This window comes from Tenrec ecaudatus, chromosome 5 (assembly GCF_050624435.1).
Source record: "Tenrec ecaudatus isolate mTenEca1 chromosome 5, mTenEca1.hap1, whole genome shotgun sequence".
In the NCBI taxonomy this organism is placed as follows: domain Eukaryota; kingdom Metazoa; phylum Chordata; class Mammalia; order Afrosoricida; family Tenrecidae; genus Tenrec; species Tenrec ecaudatus.
In genome coordinates, this window is record NC_134534.1 from 128,206,356 (window position 1) to 128,224,973 (window position 18,618).

General features: G+C 43.3%; 1 protein-coding gene across 1 annotated transcript in view; it reads left to right on the top strand.

Moving 5' to 3' along the window:
- The window catches only part of SHQ1 (SHQ1, H/ACA ribonucleoprotein assembly factor), a 134,739-nt gene that overhangs the window by 69,943 nt on the left and 46,178 nt on the right, over positions 1-18,618 (top strand). The gene's annotated exons all lie outside the window — the stretch shown is intronic.

An 18,618-nucleotide genomic window follows, 5' to 3' on the forward strand; every position in this document is an offset into this window, starting at 1 on the left:
TTATTGGAGGCTCTTACAGTTCTTATCACAATCCATGCATACATCCATTGTGTCAAGCACATTTGTACATATGCTTCCATCATAATTTTCAAAACATTTTCTTTCTACTTGAGCTCAGTAGACAAATTGTCCTATAACAAAGTCGTGAGTATTCTTTGCTGTTACTCTGTTGCTTAAGGCTGAGGGTGCAAACTCATGCCTGTCATTTACGTGTGTGTGTGTGTGTGTGTGTGTGTGTGTGTGAAGGTGACAGGACACAAACCTAATCAGCATGAGAGCTGTGCACTGGCTGGCTGACCACTGGCCTGGAGTCCATTGTTCAAAGACCAAGAAGCCGAACCATCCGAGCACAATTGTGTGACTCTTGTACATCTGTCTCCAGCAATCTCATGCTCCCACAGATGGGCCCCTAGCATTTGGTATGCAAAAATTTAAAATGCATTTGCTTTTGTCTCACTCAAGGAAACAGATTAACTAGTAAGTTTAAAATGCAGGGGATTTTATTTTATGAAGGAGTTCTGTTGATTTGAATCTTACTCGACATGGCCAAATTATCCTTTTCAGTAGCAAGAGACTTTTAATTGAGAACATATAAACAGATCTCTGTAGTTCAAGGATTCGTAGCTGCTGAAGTAGAAAATGATGCCGTAGTATCAATGGATATTTAGAAGAAACAAAATTAGGATACGCTCTTACTGTTCACATAGTTGGTAAATTGGTGCTTTCGGTATGGTTTTAATGCCAACTTTGAGTGAACCACATTACAGGATTTATTTTCGATTTCTGTTCCTGGAGAGGCAATTATATCGCGGAGAAAACTGAGGAAAAACGTAAGGCGACGCCTCTTGTGCGGCATGTTATTAAAGACTGTAAAGGTAATGCTTAAGGCGGCAGCATTGGTGTTGGAAATCTAGACTCAGCCAGATGGAAAACTGCATCCTTATTCCCTGAGGTCAGAATGGTGTGTCCTCCAATCCTGGGGTCACATGGGAGGGAATGAGTCCAGTCTGAACCCCCCACAGCAGGGCGAACCAAGAAAGGAACACAACAGATCAGCAGTGGGAGCAAAGCAAAGCCACAGAGCCCCTTAGGAGCCCCCATAATAGACTTCAGGCTAGGAGGGGCAGTTCCTGGAATCCGCATTATCTATGCTTTTTCATTTTTTTCCAGTTAGTTATTTTTATATGTATATATTTATCTTTTTATTTTCTTTTTGTATTGTCTACATTATTGTTGGTTTGCCTATATATATAAGATAAGCATGGGAAACAAGCTCCAGGAGAAAGAACTGGACCCAAGGTTCTGGAGGGACTTAGGAAGAGGAGGAGGCAGGGGGAAGGGAGTGGTGAGCAAACAATGCCATAGACAGGGGAACAACTAGAGAATTAATATCAACAGCAGCAATCTAGACGAGAGGAAGTACTAAGAGGCAAAAGAAGGGCGAGCATGAGAATGAAAAAGGAGAAAAGGAAACAGGAAGATGTAGGAAGCAAGACTGGAAAGAGGTATAAACATAAGTGTGTCCTTATATAAACTTAAATTCATAAAAATAGAGGTATTTGCATAGGTACATATATTTATATGGAAATCTATTGAGGAAGTGGATGGACTTTGGGCCTCTGCTCAAACCCTCCCTCAATGCAAGAATACTTTGTTCTGACAACCTGGCATTCTGTGATGCTCACCCTCCCAGCACGATCATTGAAGACAAAAGGGGTGCACAAGCAAATGGGGTGAAGAAAACTGATGGTTCCTGGTGATCAAAAGATATAGCATCTGGGGTCTTAAAGGCTTGAAGTTAAACAAGTGGCCATCTAGCAGAGAAGCAACAAGCCCACATGCAAGAAGCACATCAGCCTGTGTGATCATGAGGTGTTAATGGTATCAGATAACAGGTGTCAGAAGACCCCAAACAACCAAAACGTATTATTTTTTAAGTTACATAGATTTATTTTTTTCAATGACACTCTCCTTCTTTAAGTTTTTCAGAGTAGTGACATTGTTTTAATGCTGGTCTTAGTTTAAGGGCCAAAGATTTCCTCACCATATCAGTCTTCATAGCAGCAGAACCTTCCCATCAATTTCATGATGCCGGAAGAGGTCCATCGGGAGGGCTGTGGTCTGAGGATCTGTTTGTCCTAGAGATTGTATCACTTAGTTCACAGACCAACTTGAAAGGTTCTGAGTCTGTTTGTTTCCTGGGTAACGTCCAACTATACAACATAGAGACCCAGGTTTCCTTTGTATTTGCATCCCGTTCACTTCGTAGTGACCACTTTTGGCAAAAAAAAAAAATTGTCCCCAACTATTTGAATTTGAAGCACTTGGCTCAGACGAGTTACGTTCTGAGTGTTTGAAGTTGGCGTGTTTACAGGACTTCTGACAGGATTCACGAGTGTGCTGCATCCGCCGATGAGTTCACGCATTCTTCTGGAAGCATTTCTTCTTTGGGCCTGCCATTTTCTCGCGGCATCAAAGGCTGTTCTTTGCAGAAAGAACACGCTTGTTTGGACAAACTTGGGAGATACCTACCGGAAGATCAAAAAGTATAAGTTGCTAAGGAGCTCACTTGCTGCGTGTCCTTGCTGATAGACATCACTATTTTACATGTCCCACAAGTGGTGCCCTCATCACCTGGCAGACTGCTAGGACGCCACACATGCTTCAGTGTCGTCGTCCACTCACCGAGACCCGGGTTCAACAGAGCACACCGAGCACAGCGCCTGCAGGCCCTGCGGCCTCCTCCCAGTGGTTCTTTCGTCGAGCCCGTTATCACGGTCACTGTGTCGGTCCTTCTGCTTGAAGGGCTTCCTCCTTTTTCTTGTCCTTCTCGTTTAGCAAGCTCGGTGCTCTTCTCCTGGGACTCTTCTCTCCCGTCAGGCAAAGTCGGGCCATCCTTGCTTCAAGGAGCATTTTGGCTATACCTCTTCCGACACAGATCTGTTTGTTCTTTTGGCAGTCTCTAATGGTTGCGGTGTTTATCACCAGTCCTGTGATCAAATGCATTAAGTATTCTTCGGTGCTCCTTGTTCATGTCCAAGGGGAAATTGTTTTTGACAGTGAGAGAGGCCTGATAATGACCACATCAGTTTGGGCTCATAGACCCTTCTCCGTGAATGAAATAGATTTTGAATCCTCTGCTGTTCATAAGTTTCCAGTGACTGTGATCCCCCGGAAGTGGACAGCCTATTCCTTTTGGAAATTGTTCTTAGGCTGGAAGCTCTGCTGCAGCCTGTTCACCGTGTGTGACCCTGCTTGTCCCTGAAATACCAGTGACCTAGCTGCCAGTGTTGCAGCAACATGGAAGCCACCCCGATGAGCGGTGGGTTGAAGTTCTGGACAGGTGCTAACTTCTCACTGGAAAGAATGCACTCTAGTGTGTTGTCACTTTATGACTTGACCATGTGACCTCAGCAAGTGTTGACTCCTTTTCCATGAACGTTAATTGTGGACCAAAGTGAAGTGAAATCCTGACAGTTTCGATCTTATCTCCATTGATTAGTGCTGAGGATTTTCATTTTACTTCAGCCTAATCCATACTGAAGACTTTGCGTGGTGAATTAGGTGGAGCCCCAGGGCTCTCTCTATTCAGTGGGCGAATGACTTTGCTCAGAGAAGAATGCCTGTGGGCCCTGCACATACCTCAAGAGGATGTTGCTGTAATTCCACAGCACTATTTGAGCCAGGGACTGCTTAAAGAACAAACAGATCTGCCTTGTTAGGAGAAGTAAACCCAGAATGGGACTGCTGCTTAAAGGCGAGGAGAGTGAGACTTTGTCTCATGTACTTTGGACATGTTGCCATGGGAGATCAGTCCCTGGAAAAGGAGATCATACTTGAGAAAGGAGAGGGGCAGCAAAGAGGAGGAAGACTTTCAACAAGAGGGACTGACACTGGCTACAAAGAAGGGCTTGAACGGAGCAACAGTTGTGGGAAGGCCCTGGACTGGGCAGTGTTTCATCCTACGGGACTGCAGGGTCACTGCAAGGTGGAGCCGACTGGACAGCAGTTTGAGCACAGCTGTGGGAGAGCCCCTGGCACCTGCCATGACCCGTGTCATCAGTCTTAATAAATCTTGAGTGTCAAAGGTGATTTCAGATATTGGTTAAATTCACCATGCAAATCAATGGTTTTCAGGCCATTTATGTGGTTTTCTGCTTTAAAAAAAAGCTTTGTAGAACATCACTACTCTAAGAAAGGGTGGAATGCTAAGTCTTACATTAGCTGCTAATGATTATCATAAGAAATTTCAAGAAACCATTGTGCATAATTTCAAGTATGTTAAAGCTCTCTTGAATTGAAATTCATGGTAAGGTGCTTATTCCAGCATGTCAAGTTGCTCTTTAGTTTTACTGTTTATTTTTAATTAAATCCACAAATTCATCCTGGATGGAAGTGAGTTTTATCTCCATAAGAAAAGATTACTACATGCCAGTCTCCATTCACTTGCATCCATTCAGTGTGGTTTCATATAGAAAGGATTTACTTAATGGTTCGTTTCCTTATCACCGGTAGTTCAGCAGTGCCCACTGGGGACTGAAGCTCTTCATTAGACTTCGCTTACAAGAAATGTGCCAATAAATCATAGGATTACGGATGTTCCTACTCATTAAAGACTGAAAAATTCCTTTGTGAAGATATGAATGCTTTCTAGAACTATAACTTTGCTTTTGCTTACTGAGAAAACTGGCAAAAATCATTCTAAACTTGACCATTAAAGCTCCATGTGTTGCTTTTTGTTTAGTGGTGGTGGTGGTTCTTGTTTGCTTTGTCTTGTTTAATTTCTATCCCACTTCGCTTTGGATTTTAAAGAAATTAGCTTTTAATTTTAGAATAGGTTTAATTTACAGAAAAATTGTGACAATAGTACAGGGATCCCATTTACCCCACACCCACTTTTCCCTTTTATTAACACCTGTGGAATGGTACTTTTGCTACAATTAGTCAATATTGATCTATTGTTAATAATTAAAAACCAGAGTTCCAGGTTTCCTTTGTTTTTACCTAATGCCTCTTTTCTGTTCTAGGATCCCATCCAGGAGCCCATGTTTTATATTTTGCCTAAGAACCCAAACCCATAATGCTGTTTCTAGAGCAATTTGATTGTTTCAAGAGCTTAAATGCTATTGGACAGCAAAACAAAACCAAAAAATCCCACTCCCATTGAGCCTATTCCAACTCATGGTGACTCTTCCAGGATTCCTGAGCTTGTAAACCTTTAGAAGAGCAGACAGCTTCCTCTTTCTCCCACAGAAAGGCTGACCGTCTCCCACAGAATTGACCACCATCGAGTCAATGCTGATTCAAAGAGACCTTTGTGAGTTTCTGAGATTGTAACTGTTATGGAAGTAGAAAACCCAGCTTTTCTCCCAAGGAGCTTCTGGTGGTTTTGAATGGCCAACCATGGGGATCACAGCCCAATGCGTAACCACTAGACCACCAAGGCTCCCATGGAAAGGCAGTGACATAAAATACTAAACATGAAGCTCAAGCCCCACTGCCATTGGTCAGTCATTCCCACTCCTAGCAACCCCATAGGGTAGAATAGAACCGCACCTTTGGGTTTCCAAGACTATACATCATCTTCCCCTGAGGAGCGGCTGGTAGGTTTGAATAGCTGACTGAGCAGCTCGCAGTCCAACACGTTACCCATTTTACCACCAGGGCTCCTGTGACATGTTTGAGAATTTTTATGAAATTTGAAAACATAATTCATCTAATCAGTGATATTTTTATGTTGGACATCATGAATATGATATGTTAGTAAAAATAACTTAAGAAAATAAATTGAGTAAGGCTTGATCACATACATATGGACATATATGTGTGAGTTTATCTAGATAGAGGAAGTTACAGGAAAGGTACAAATGCTTCTTTTCAGAGGTTAATGTTTCCCTAGGTGAACAGGGAGCTCCTAAGTGGAAGAGACTGCCTTCATCCCAGAGCATTGTGCGCCTCCAGCCCATTTTACAGCTGTGCCTGCGAGGTTCAGGTTGCCTCTGTTCTTCCCAGTTCTCATCCCTGGTACTCGGCCGTAGATTTCTTGTTTGTTGGTGTTGTGGCTTTTGACAGTGTATAACTTGTTTTGGGGGAGCTTTGGTGCAATGACTTCAGCTTATTCCAAAGTCGGCAGCTCACATCCGCCGTTGTCTCTGTAGGAGAACACTGGCAGTCTGCTACCTTGGAAACCCCAGGGAGCAGTTCGACTATCCTAGAGGGTCACTGAGTTACACTTGGCTGGGTGGCAGTAGATTCAGTTTTCTTTTTTGGTTTAATTAGCTACTATATGAGCAAATGAGCAAATGGACATTTCCCTCCCACCTCCTGGTCATAAGTGCTTTTGTACCTCAAAACCCTGGCCTCTTTAGAGGAGATGCACAGGATCAAGTGAATTTGGGTGGCGATTGATTTTGTCAGGTTTTGTAAGCCAGTGTTCTCTTGCTTCACATAGAATTTCTACAGCACACAACAACAATGAACTATAATCACTGGAAGGAAAGTCATAGGATGCCTTGCAGGGCTCAATCAAGGGCAATGTAGCAGCGAGGAATTACTAAGAATGAAGGCTGAACATGATGGTGGGACAAGAAGAAAGTAAAAGGAAAGGGAGGAAAGAACCAGGAAACAAAGGACATTTATAGAGGCCTAAATACAGGCATATACATATGTAAATACATATATAATGAGAGGGGAATAGATGTCTGTAGTCATATCTATATGTTAAGAAGGTTAAAAAAAAAGAATTAAGGTTGCAGATGCACATTGAGTCTCTACTCAAGTGCTCCCTTAACACAAGTACACTTTTTTCTAACAATCCGGCATTCTGTGAAGCTCACCTTCCTGACTCAATTGCTGAAGACAAAATGGGTGTATAAGCAAATGTGGCAAAGAAAGCTGATGGTGCCCGGCTATCAAAAGATATAGCATCTGGGGTCTTAAAGGCTTGAAGATAAACAAGTGGCCATCTAGCTGAGAAGTAGCAAAGTCCACATGGAAGAAGCACACCAGCTTGTGTGATCATGAGGTGTTGATTGGATCAGGCATCTAAGACCCAGAACAAAACCATACCCAAGGTGAATGGGTGGGTGGGGGCATGGAGTGGAGACCCAATGCCCATCTGTAGACAATTGGATATCACCTCACCTAGGGGTCACAGGGAAGAGAGGATCCAGTCAGGGTGCAGTATAGCACCGATGAGACATACAACTTCCTCTAGTTCTTTGGTGCTTCCTTCACCCCACTATCATGACCTCAGTTCTGCCATACAAATTGGATTAGACCAGAATATGTACACTGCTACAGATAAGCGCCCACAACACAGGAATCCAGGATAAACCCCTCAGGGCCTACAAGGAGAGTAGAGATACCATGAGGATTAGGGGAGGGTGGGGGTAGAATGAGGGGGTGGATCACAAGGATCAGCCTAGAACCCCTCCCAGGGGGACGAATAACAGAAAAGTGGGTGAGGGGCGATGGAGGACAATGTAAGATATGGAAAAAATTATAATATATCAAGGATTTGTGAGGGAGGGTGGGCGGGGAAGGGAGGGGGAAGAGATGGGGAGGGGATATCAGAGGCTCAAGTGGGAGGAGTGCTTTGAAAATGATGGGGGCAGATGTGCAAATGTGCTTGACACACTGGAGGAATGTATGGATTGTGCTAAGAGATCTAAGAGCCCCCAATAGAAGTATTAAAAAAAATTTCCACAGCACTTGGATTGTCTTAACATCTTATTTAGAGAAGGGGCTTCTCTTGATTAATGTGGGGTGTGTGTGGTTATCGAACTTTGAGAGTGCTCTCTGTCAGGCGAGCTTTGTCAAGAGCACCTTTGAATGGAGTCACATGAAGGCTTTTTAAAGCACTGACAACTTCAAGTACAATTTCCTTTTTCTTCTGCCTATTATGATTGAAACCCAATCCTTGTTATAACATAATTATCTCAACTGAAGCCAGCAGGGAGTTGCTGCCTTCATGTGAGGGGTGCGAAGTCCCCTAAATAAATAGAGGATTAATTACATTCACAGCATGTTGCGAAGGTGATGAGACTGATTGTGATCATTTGGCTTTTCTCATTTCCTGCTCCGACTACTTTCTTGAATAAATAGAAGCTGGGAAAGTAATAAATAGAGCTGCAGTGCTCTACTGGACGCAGGGCAGGAATGATGCTGGTAACGATCTCCCTGAGGTTTATTCCAGATTTCAAGTGATTTATACTACATTTATTTTAGATACTTTTATCATTGATTTTCCTTTGACTGTTCTCAACTAAAACAGCTTTCCAGCAAATGGTTTGCATTTCAGAAAACACAGATATTAGAATTTGACAATATCTTTTTAGATGACTGTATCCCAGCAACATTCAGCTTCATCTTTCAATGTTTTCATTTGGAGTGGCCTTTTGTTTCCACCTAACTACTGAACTTGAACTGTGAACTGAAGACATTGTGAGCTGCTCTGGGTTAGGTGCCCATCTCACAGGAGTGTTTTGCTTTTGTTTAAACCTCAGATGATAAATTAGTACTCTCAGGAAGCTAATCATGTTTTCAATTTTTGTGTTATGCTTCTCCCAAAAAAGTTTTGTCTTATGCTTCTAGTATTCCCAAATTGTGATTTTGGTCTGTACATTTATTCTCCAAAGGTGCTACTGTAGTGGGCTCCAAAGTGTTCTCTGTGCTCACCCTAGGGAGCATGCAAAACAATCTAGGGTCTAGGAAGACCAGAATAGGCCTCTCATCAATGTTTAAGAAGTCCTGGTTTCGCAGTGGGTTAAGCGTTGGACTTCTAACCTCAAGGTCATGGTTCAAGCCTGCTAGCTGCTCTGTGGGAGAAAGGTGAGTGTGTCTGCTCCCATAGAGATTTACAGTTTCAGAAACAGTATGGAGTAGTTTTCTGAGGTTGCTGTGAGTCAGAATTGACTCAGGGTAGTGAAAAGGTTTGTTTGCTTGTTTGGTAACTATTTTATTTTATTTAGAAGAAAAAGATTAAGCTTAGTTAATATTTAATACATGCGTTGATGGCTGCAGTGAACAGTTTAGGAGGCCATTATCTGACCTCCTCTGGCTTCCCTATTGCCCTGAGGCCATGGGCAAGCATGTTTCACCTTCCATTCTTTAGTCTGACACCAGCTAGTCCTCCCACAATCCTCTTCTGTTCTTAGGTTAATCTTTGGTTGCAGTGGCCACACATCGCACATACAATTAAGGGGGTTTATTAAAGAAGTTAACAAGCTAATACAAATGAGGATCAAACAGTAAGGGTACAGTCATTGGTCTATAGCAACCTTCTCATCCCATAGCCAAGTCTCTGGTCTTCAACCTCTCAGCCCCATAGTCCCGTGATTTCTACCGCCATGGACCACGAAGCCTGCCTGTTGCTGTGTCCTGTCTCACAGTCACATAGTCTTGGTCCAGATGAGATGAAGATACCCTAGAGCCTCAGTGCCACTCCTCTGAATCCCTGCCCTACAATCTCTGGTGCCTCTGGTCTTGACCCCTGCCACTTCAGACAGATCTTGAAAGTGCTCTTAAGATGGTCCTGGGTTTCTCTCTCTTTCCAATATATGGTGCTTATACACAGAGGGATGGCGTTGAGATGTGCCTTTTGTCTTCAGCAGACCATACCCTCAAGGAAACAAAGAGTGATTTGGTTCACACCCTCTACTTCCACTGAGTATTAGCAACGCTAAAGGACAGGGCAGAACTGCCTTTGTGAGTTTCTGAGATGGTAACTTTATGGGAGTACTAAGTCCTGTCTTTCTTCCACAGAGTGGCTGGTGCTGTGAACTTTGGGCCTTGTGGTTAACCCAGTGCATAACTACTGTGCCACCAAAGTTTATAGAGACTTAGTCCCACCTTAATCCTGCCCCCATTAAAGTAGCCAAAACCTTCCTCCCAAATGGGATGATAACCAGATGTATAGAGTCCAGACTTAGAACAATTGTATAGGGAATGATGGCTTGAAGGGCTGTATTAATGATCTGTATCTCAGTGGCTAAAGGCCTTGTTTTGTTGGTGTTTACCTACAACTTTCAGTGATGGAAGCTGAGTCAGAAGTCGAGAGGCCAGTGCTTCATGGAGCAACCAGCCTTGCTTCACAAGGAGGCACATGCACTTGTTCCCAAGGGCTGCATTATGGCAGGAGAAGCTTTCTCTCGGGACTTTGGGGTTTTGATTAGGCCAAGAACATAGAAATTGTTGTGGCATCTGTGCAAATGTGCTTGACACACTGGATGAATGTATGGATTGTGCTAAAAGAGCTAAGAGCCCCCAATAAAAGTCTTTAAAAAAATTTCCACAGCACTTGGATTGTCTTAACATCTTATTCAGAAAAGGGGCTTCTGTTGATTAGGCCAAGAACATAGAAATTCAATTTCTGTAGCTTGAGGTTTTATGGCAGATATAAAATGTTCACTTCTTGCTTTCAGTTGCATTTCCCATTTGCCTTGGGAAGAGAAAGAAGCTTTACTTCTGAATGTAGGGCCTTTGTCCGGATGGCAGGACATATTTCTTTTGCACACCAACTTGGCTTTATTTGTTCTTGGTTTGAGGGAGTCTTAGAATTTCTTTTATAACACTACAGAAAGAAAACCAACTATCCTTTTAAGGAAGAAAATGAAATGTGATATGGCCAACCGTATGTATAGGAGTGAAGCACATACAGGATTAAGCTCATGATGTATGATCCCAGGAGGGATTTTCTGATGTCATTGCTAACTAATGATCCATGGGAAAACGACAAAGAAATCGAGATTGTGATAGGCCTGGAGGGCAAAGGTCCACTTGGTACCCCTGTACTTAACAAAGGGCTGGACATGCATTCAGTATGTAATACACCTTGGTGGACTGAATGTTTTCTTTCTAATTCAGTAAAAAGCTTCAAATGAAGATAAGTGACTTTTTACTTTGTCTATACAATGCTATAGGAGCCCTGGTGGCATAGTGGGTTACAAATTGGACTGCTAGCTGCAAGGTCATTAGTTCAAAACCACTAAATACTCCTTGGGAAAAAAGATGAGGCTTTCTACTCCTGTGAAGAGGTACTGTCTCAGAAACCCACAGGGGCAACTCTGCCTGCCCAATAGGGTTGCTGTGAGTCAGAATCGGCTCGATGGCAGTGAGTTATACAATGCTGAACAGACCTCTTTAGAGCTTTCCTGTTTCCCCTACGCTTCTTCTTGTTCTGGTCCCCAAACAAGGACGTGCACTTGTATATGCAGACATTCGATATCCAGATAAATAACTAGGAAACATAGAACTTGAGAAAGTCAAAATGGGGTGTGTGAGAGAGGGAGAAGCGTGTGGAGGTTTGGATGCTTGGATTGGTAGGTGTTTGGATCACTTACATATCACCTGCTGAATGTTGAGCAATATTGCAGCTGAGTGAGCAGCTTCCTTGGGGAGGCTCAAAACTGGCCATCCCAGGACCTGCACCCAGGTGCTGCCACCATGTTTATGGATAAAAGTGTGAGCTAGTTGAGAAGGAAGAAGGTACTTCAACCTTCAGAAACATTTCTCCAGGTCACCATCCTCTCCAAGTTAAACACCTGAGCCGAAGTAGCTAAAGGCTAATGCGCATAGCTGTTCAGTATTAATTGTATTTCCCATAACAGTGTTTTAGTTCAGGCCACGTTTATCTGAAAATGCATGATTATAAGAATATTTTTGTTGTATTTGATTTAGGGGATAAAATAGGTTTAGATTTTGATGGAATCCAAGATTCAGTGAGCAGTCATTATATTTGGTTGTAGAAATAAGATCATGGTCACCATTTCTGTCATCAAGAATCCATTCGTTTGCAGGGGAGATTGGAAGTAGTCATTTAGGAGGTGACAGTACTATACTTTCTATCATGAAAAATCATAACTGGAGAGCTAAATGGAAAAGCAGGGCATGCTGAACGGGCTTAATCACATTAAAATATGTGTATTCACAGACGAAACCCTAGAAGGAAGTAGTACATTGATGACTTTTCCTGTGGTTTGTGGAGCAGGGCAGCTTTTCTAGACCTTACTTTTCCCCCGTACTTTTAATAGTAGGCATATATTTTAGCCCCTACCCCCTCCCAACAACAACAACATATTTTAAGAAATCACAGGGGTACCAATGCTTGTTACAATTTTTTTTTCTCAAGTGGAACAAAATATTGTAGGTGTGAATGTAATGCCAACAATATGTACTCACTTGAGGATCAAATAAAGGAATCGACAAATGAAAAAGGAAGCCCTTATCCCCTGAATTGGGAGAAATATACCTAATCATTAGATAATTCACGAGTGCTTACTTGAGTTTAGCACCTAAGTACAATCGTCATGTGCCTCGGGAAGGGTAGTGGTGCCTCCGCGGTAGAATTCTTGCCTTCCAATGCATGTGGGAGACTGACGTTCTGTCCAGGCCACTGCCTGGTCAGGGTGGAGATTTTGTATGTGGTTCTGAGCTTAAACAGAGATCAGTAGCCCTTCCAGGGAGAAAGGCCTGGCCATCTGCTTCTGAAAATCAGCCTGCGAATTGATCAGCTGATCGCAGTGATTAGGTCTCAAGCTCAATTGTGGGCCTGGCAAAGGGCCAAGCAGATTTTCATTGCCTTGTGCACGGGGTCACCATGAGTTGGGAGATGACTTGATGGCAGCTAACAACAGAAGTGACATTATTTTAAAATTTGGAGTTCTCTTATTCTTATTGTTGCACATTTATTTATTTCTAGAAATCTCTATGGTGCATTTGTCCTCAGTTTTACAGCACATCACATGATAGAATCCTGTCACAGCATATGTGTCCCCTGTTTCATTGAACTGCTGTTGTCTTCTAATGGATGAGAGCATCACTTTACATGCAGATGTAGAGTTTCGTGGTGTGCTTTAAATGGCAGTGTCAAGTGTGAACCGCCTTGTTCTGACAACCTTGATTTCCCAGACTCTCTCCCAACCATAACCCCAGGCCATATGCACACTTAAGAGTTGTCCACAGGGAAGGTTATTTTTGATAACCTCACTAGAGCCCAAAGGTACTTTTTTCATGCAAACAGTAATGCCCTGCTTGTATCGTTTCACGTACTCTCGTACCATTGCAAGGGAAGCTTGCCAGCCAGTGTAAATTTTGTGTACATCCTTAGAATATTCAAGTGCTTCAGGAAGATAACAAATAGAGTTTGATTTTAACTTGAAGTTTAAAACTACAGTTGCCAGCATACTTCCTATTTGTTTTAATGGACACAATATGTATAAGGATCTCACTTACCCTAGCTAGAGCTGCCTAATAAAAATTTGGCAAAAAATTTCCCTGATTAGTCCTAGAAACCAAGCTTTCAGATCACAAGGAACTGTGAGTTCTTACTGTTGGACTAATGCAGCAGAAGCTTTATTGTAATCCATGATTTCAGGTCAACATCTAATATTTTCACATGGTAAACCCTTTTATCTGACCTTTTAAAGATCCAGCGTTGCTTGCTTCAAGGTTGTTTGCAGATAGTTTTGCTTTTGCTGTAAACAGAAGCTTCACCAGTCTGCCCATAATCTATGCACACCTTTCAAACCCCCTGAACATCAGACCAACAGCTCCTGTTCAGGCCCAGGGAGTGAGAGAGACTGCCAAGGGTTTGACTTACGTGTATGTCCTATCTTTTGATTGGCTTGTTATCCTAAGTGGTTGTGGTGGCTTTGAAATTGTGACTGTTTTAGATTTGAGCATTCATCTAGTCAATAGAGTTGCGAGTTCCTACCCTGGGCAAGGTTCAGTGCTGAGTTACCGGGTCTGGTGCTCCTGCCCTCTTGGAATTTAGGATCTGGTGGAACAGAGATTAATCACAGACATTTAAGTAAACTTGAAACCATAAAAAGTGCTGCAACATTGTGAATGAGGGGGAGTGCAGATTGGGGACCCAAAGCTCATCTGTAGGCAACTGGAAATTCCCTTACAGAAGGGTTGTGGGGAGGAGATGAGCCAGTCAGGGTGCAGTATAGCAATGATGAAACATCTTTCCTCTAGTTCACCCTACCCCAACTTTCCTCTAGTTCACCCTACCCCACCCCCACTATCATGACCCCAAGTCTACCTTACAAATCTGGCTAGACTAGAGGATGTACACTGTACAGATAGCAACTGAAAACACATGGAATCCATGACAGAAGATCCCTTCAGGACCAGTGTTGAGAGTGGTGATACCGGAAGGGTGGAGGGAAAGTGGGGTAGAAAAGGGGAACAGATTACAAGGATCTACATAAAACCTCCTCCCTGGGGGACTGACAAGAGAAAAGTGGGTGAAGGGAGATGTCGGACAGTGTAAGATATGACAAAATAACAATAATTTATAAATTATCAAGGGTTCATGAGGGAGAGGGGGGTGGGGAGGGAGGGGGAAAATGAGCTGATGGCAAAGGCTCAAGTCGAAAGCATATGCTTTGAGAATGATGAGGGCAACAAATATACAAATGTGCTTGACACGATGCATGTATGGATAGTGGTAAGAGTCATACGAGCCCCCAATAAAATGATTTTTAAAAATAGGGCTGCAAAAGAAAGGCTTCATGTTGCTCTGACATCCGTGGTTAGAAAGCAGTCGGAGAAACCTGCTCAGAAGCTTCCTCTGGGAAAGGTTCGCTCCCAGGACTGAAGTCCCAGTGGGAATTACCCTGGGGGCCGGGGTGGACTTGTAACCGGCCTGCCTCATAAGCAGTCACTCGGAATTGACTTCATGCCGTGAGGTTTGCATTTGCCCAGGGGTGAAGTCCTGTGGCAGGAAGGGATTTTGCGCATGGTTCAGGGAATGGGAAGGCCAGGGTGGCCCAACCCATAAAGGATGTGTGCCTCTGAGGGGGTTGGGGTGCAGCTGTTGATTCAGGCAGGGCTGTATGCGTCCATGAAGAGCAGTGGGAAGCCATGCTAGGGTTTATAGCTGACAACAGTCATGGGACTGCTGTGTGACGAGCTAGAGAGACCATTTTGAAAATCATCAGAAGTTTCCATGTAAGGAGTGAGTATGGCTGCCGTTAGGACAATAGGTTTTGGAGTTAAACTTGATTTGGGGAATGTTGAGGATTAAATGATACTCCTAAAATGTACTGTACACTCGAAGCCCGAGAACGTGTGGAGAAAGGCCTGGTGGTGCAGAGACTAAGCATGGGGCTGCTAACTGCAAGGTCAGCAGTTCAACCCACCAGAGGGGCCATGGGAGAAAGAACGGTAGTGGATCCTGCTTCTGGGAAACTTGCAGCCTCGGAAACCTTTGGCCTGTTCTCCTTTGTCCTACGGAGTCAGTATTGACTGGTCAGCAATGGGTTCTGGGGTTTATACCTGTGGGTGCAATCCTGACTGGGATGGTGCTTTCTGTGTGACGCTGACGAGGCCGTGTCAGTGTAGCGTGCATTTTAAAAGAACAGAGTAAGACGAATGGAGGATACAGAAATACCAGATGGAGTGCTCTGAGGGAACACCAAGAAGCAGAAACCAGGATTTCTCTTGCGCCGACAGAGAAAGCTTTCTCCTAGACTGGGAATCCTGAACTCACACTTCTAGTCTTTGAACTTGAGAAAAGAAATTCCTTTTCATGCAGCCGCTCACTAGTGGTCTTTCTGATATAGCAGTGCAAAGAAGGGACCCAGTCCTGTACATAACCCTAAATTTAATGTTCAGTTCTGCTTGTTTTGGAACTTTGTCAGTGGAGTCATCCTACATTCATTCCTCTGTGTCGCCTCTTTCACACACGCACACACACATTTTAAAGATTTATTCATAATGATACATAGTATAGCTCAGTCATTTTTTCTGTTGTGCATTATTCCATTGTGTGCATATGCTAAAATTTCTTTAACTCTTGTAGATTGTACTGTAGATGGTTTCTAGCTTGGCCTATGAGGAAAATGCTGCTCAAAACACAGTGTTCGTGTTTCCTAGGGCACTATGAAACAGTGTTAGCTCTGTACATTAGAATGAAATTACCGGAGTCTAGAGACCGGCTGTAGGTTAAGCTTTGCTAGGTCATGCCAGACTGTTTTCCAAGGTGGTTGTGACAGTTTGTTTCAATATACATACGTCCTATCAGCAGGTATGACTATTTCCTTTGTTCTACCAATGATCTTACATTGTATGCGTTTTAAGATTTGATCTTCTGAAAACCAAACCAACCAGCCAGCCAAAACCCACTGCCATGGCATCACTTCTCATTCCCACAGTGGCCCTGTGGGACAGAGTAGAGCACTCCTTAGGGTTCCATGGCTGCTAGTCTACAGGAGAGGAGAGAACCTCATCTTTGCCCACAAAGCCGCTGCTGGGTTTGCAGCTCACTGAACACCAGGGTTCCTTTGGTCATCTGAAAGGGTGCGAGGCACTTTGCCCTAGCACGTTAACTTGCATTTGCTTGATCACTGATGAAGTCAAGCACCTTTTAAATCTGCCTCTGAGCCATTGCTGGTTCCTTTTCTGTGAAATCTGTGTTTGTTATTCAGTAATGCTACCTTTTCTGTTTGGTTTATAGTGTTCTTTTAATATTCTAGATAGCAGTACTTAATTGAGCCAATACAAGGGTGTGGGAATCTGCCTTAAAATGAGCACATAGTTGGTTGGCTCCCCAGAGAAGCAGGCGTTTCTCCTTCCTGTGGCATCCAGTCCCTCTCATACCTTCTCCTAATGGTGAATGGGCATGGGAGGAGGGTTTTATCCCCCGAGCCTGGATTCAAAATGCTTGCCATAAGCCTGAATTTTTTGTTTGGCTACTTTAATATTGTCATTAAATTTGCCTTGACATCTTTCAATGTATAGAAAATAACCATGTTGTCCCTGCGGTTCTTTTTAATTTAATACATAAAACAAAAGGGGGAAATGTGGGAAACTAACAAATGTCATTCCCACAGATTTTCCCCCAACAGCGATGCTGCCTTAATGTGAGTAGATGGTTGATTGTCTCCCTGTAGAAGCAGACATTCTTTGATTATCTCCTCCCACCGAAGCACCCATCCCATCTCATTGCCTTTCCCCAATGCAGGTATTAAGTTTCCTCACCTGAGCTTAGAGACTGTACTGCGATTACCACCCACATCATGACATATGTAACTACTGAATATGCTTGTTTTTTTTAACATCTTTTTTTAACATATTTTTATTAGGGGCTCATACAACTCTTATTACAATCCATCCATCCATACATACATCAATTGTATAAAGCACATTTGTACATTCATTGTCCTCATTTTTCTCAAAATTTTGCTTTCCACCTAAGCCCCTGGCATCAGCTCCTCATTTTTCCCCTCCCCCGCTCCCCCTCTCTCATGAGCCCTTTATAATTTATAAATTATTATTTTGTCATATCTTGCCCTGTCTGACGTCTCCCTTCATCCACTTTTCTGTTGTCCATCCCCCAGGGAGGAGGTCACATGTAGATCTTGTAATAGGTTCCCCCTTTCCAACTCACCCTCCCTTCACCCTCCCAGTATTGCCACTCACACCACTGGTTCTGAAGGGATCGTCTGCTCTGGATTCCCTGTGTTTCCAGTTCCTATCTGTACCAGTGTATGTCCTCTGGTCTAGCCAGACTTGTAAGGTAGAATTGGGATCATGATGGGGGGAGGGCAGGAAGCATTTAGAAACTAGTATGTTTTATTGTTGCTACATCACACCCTGACTGGCTTGTCTCCTCCCCGAGACCCTTCTGTAAGGGGATGTCCAGTGGCCTACAAATGGGCTTTGGGTCTCCACTCCGCACTCCCCCCCTCATTCACTATGATAAGATTATTTTTGTTCTGATGATGCCTGTTACCTGATCCCTTCGACACTTTGTGATCGCACAGGCTGGTGTACTTCTTCCATGTGGGTGTTGTTGCTTCTGAGCTAGATAGCTGCTTGTTTGCCTTCAAGTCTTTAAGACCCCAGACACTATATCTTTTGATAGCCGAGCACCATCCGCTTTTTATGCACCCATTTGTCTTCAGCAATCATATCATGAAGGTGAGCACACAATGATATGATTTTTTTCTTTGATGTCTGATAACTGATACCTCTGGCACCTCGTGATCACACAGGTTGGTGTGCTTCTTCCATGTGGCTTTGTTGCTTCTGAGCTAGATGGCTGCTTGTTTGCCTTCAAACCTTTAAGATTCCAGACACTATATCTTTTGATAGCCGGGAACCATCAGCTTTCTTCACCACATTTGTTTCTGCACCCATTTGTCTTTAGCGATTGTATCATAGAAATGAGCACACAATGATAAGATTTTTTGCTCTTTGATGCCTGATAACTGATCCCTTCGGCACCTCGTGATCGCACAGGCTGGTGTGTTCTTCCATGTGGGCTTTGTTGCTTCTGAGCTAGATGGCCGCTTGTTTACCTTCAAGCCTGTAAGACCCCAGACGCTATGTCTTTTGATAGCTGGGCACCATCAGCTTTCTTCACCACATTTTCTTGTTCACCCGCTTTGTCTTCAGCAGATGTTTCAGGAAGGTGAGCATCATAGAATGCCAATTTAATAGAAAAGACTATTCTTGCATTGAGGGAGTACATGAGTAGAGGCCCAATGGTCCTGCTACCTTTAATACTAAACCTATAAATATAGGCACATAGATCTATTTCCCCATCCTCATATATAAATATATAAATACATTTGCATATGTACATGCCTTTATTAAAACCTCTAA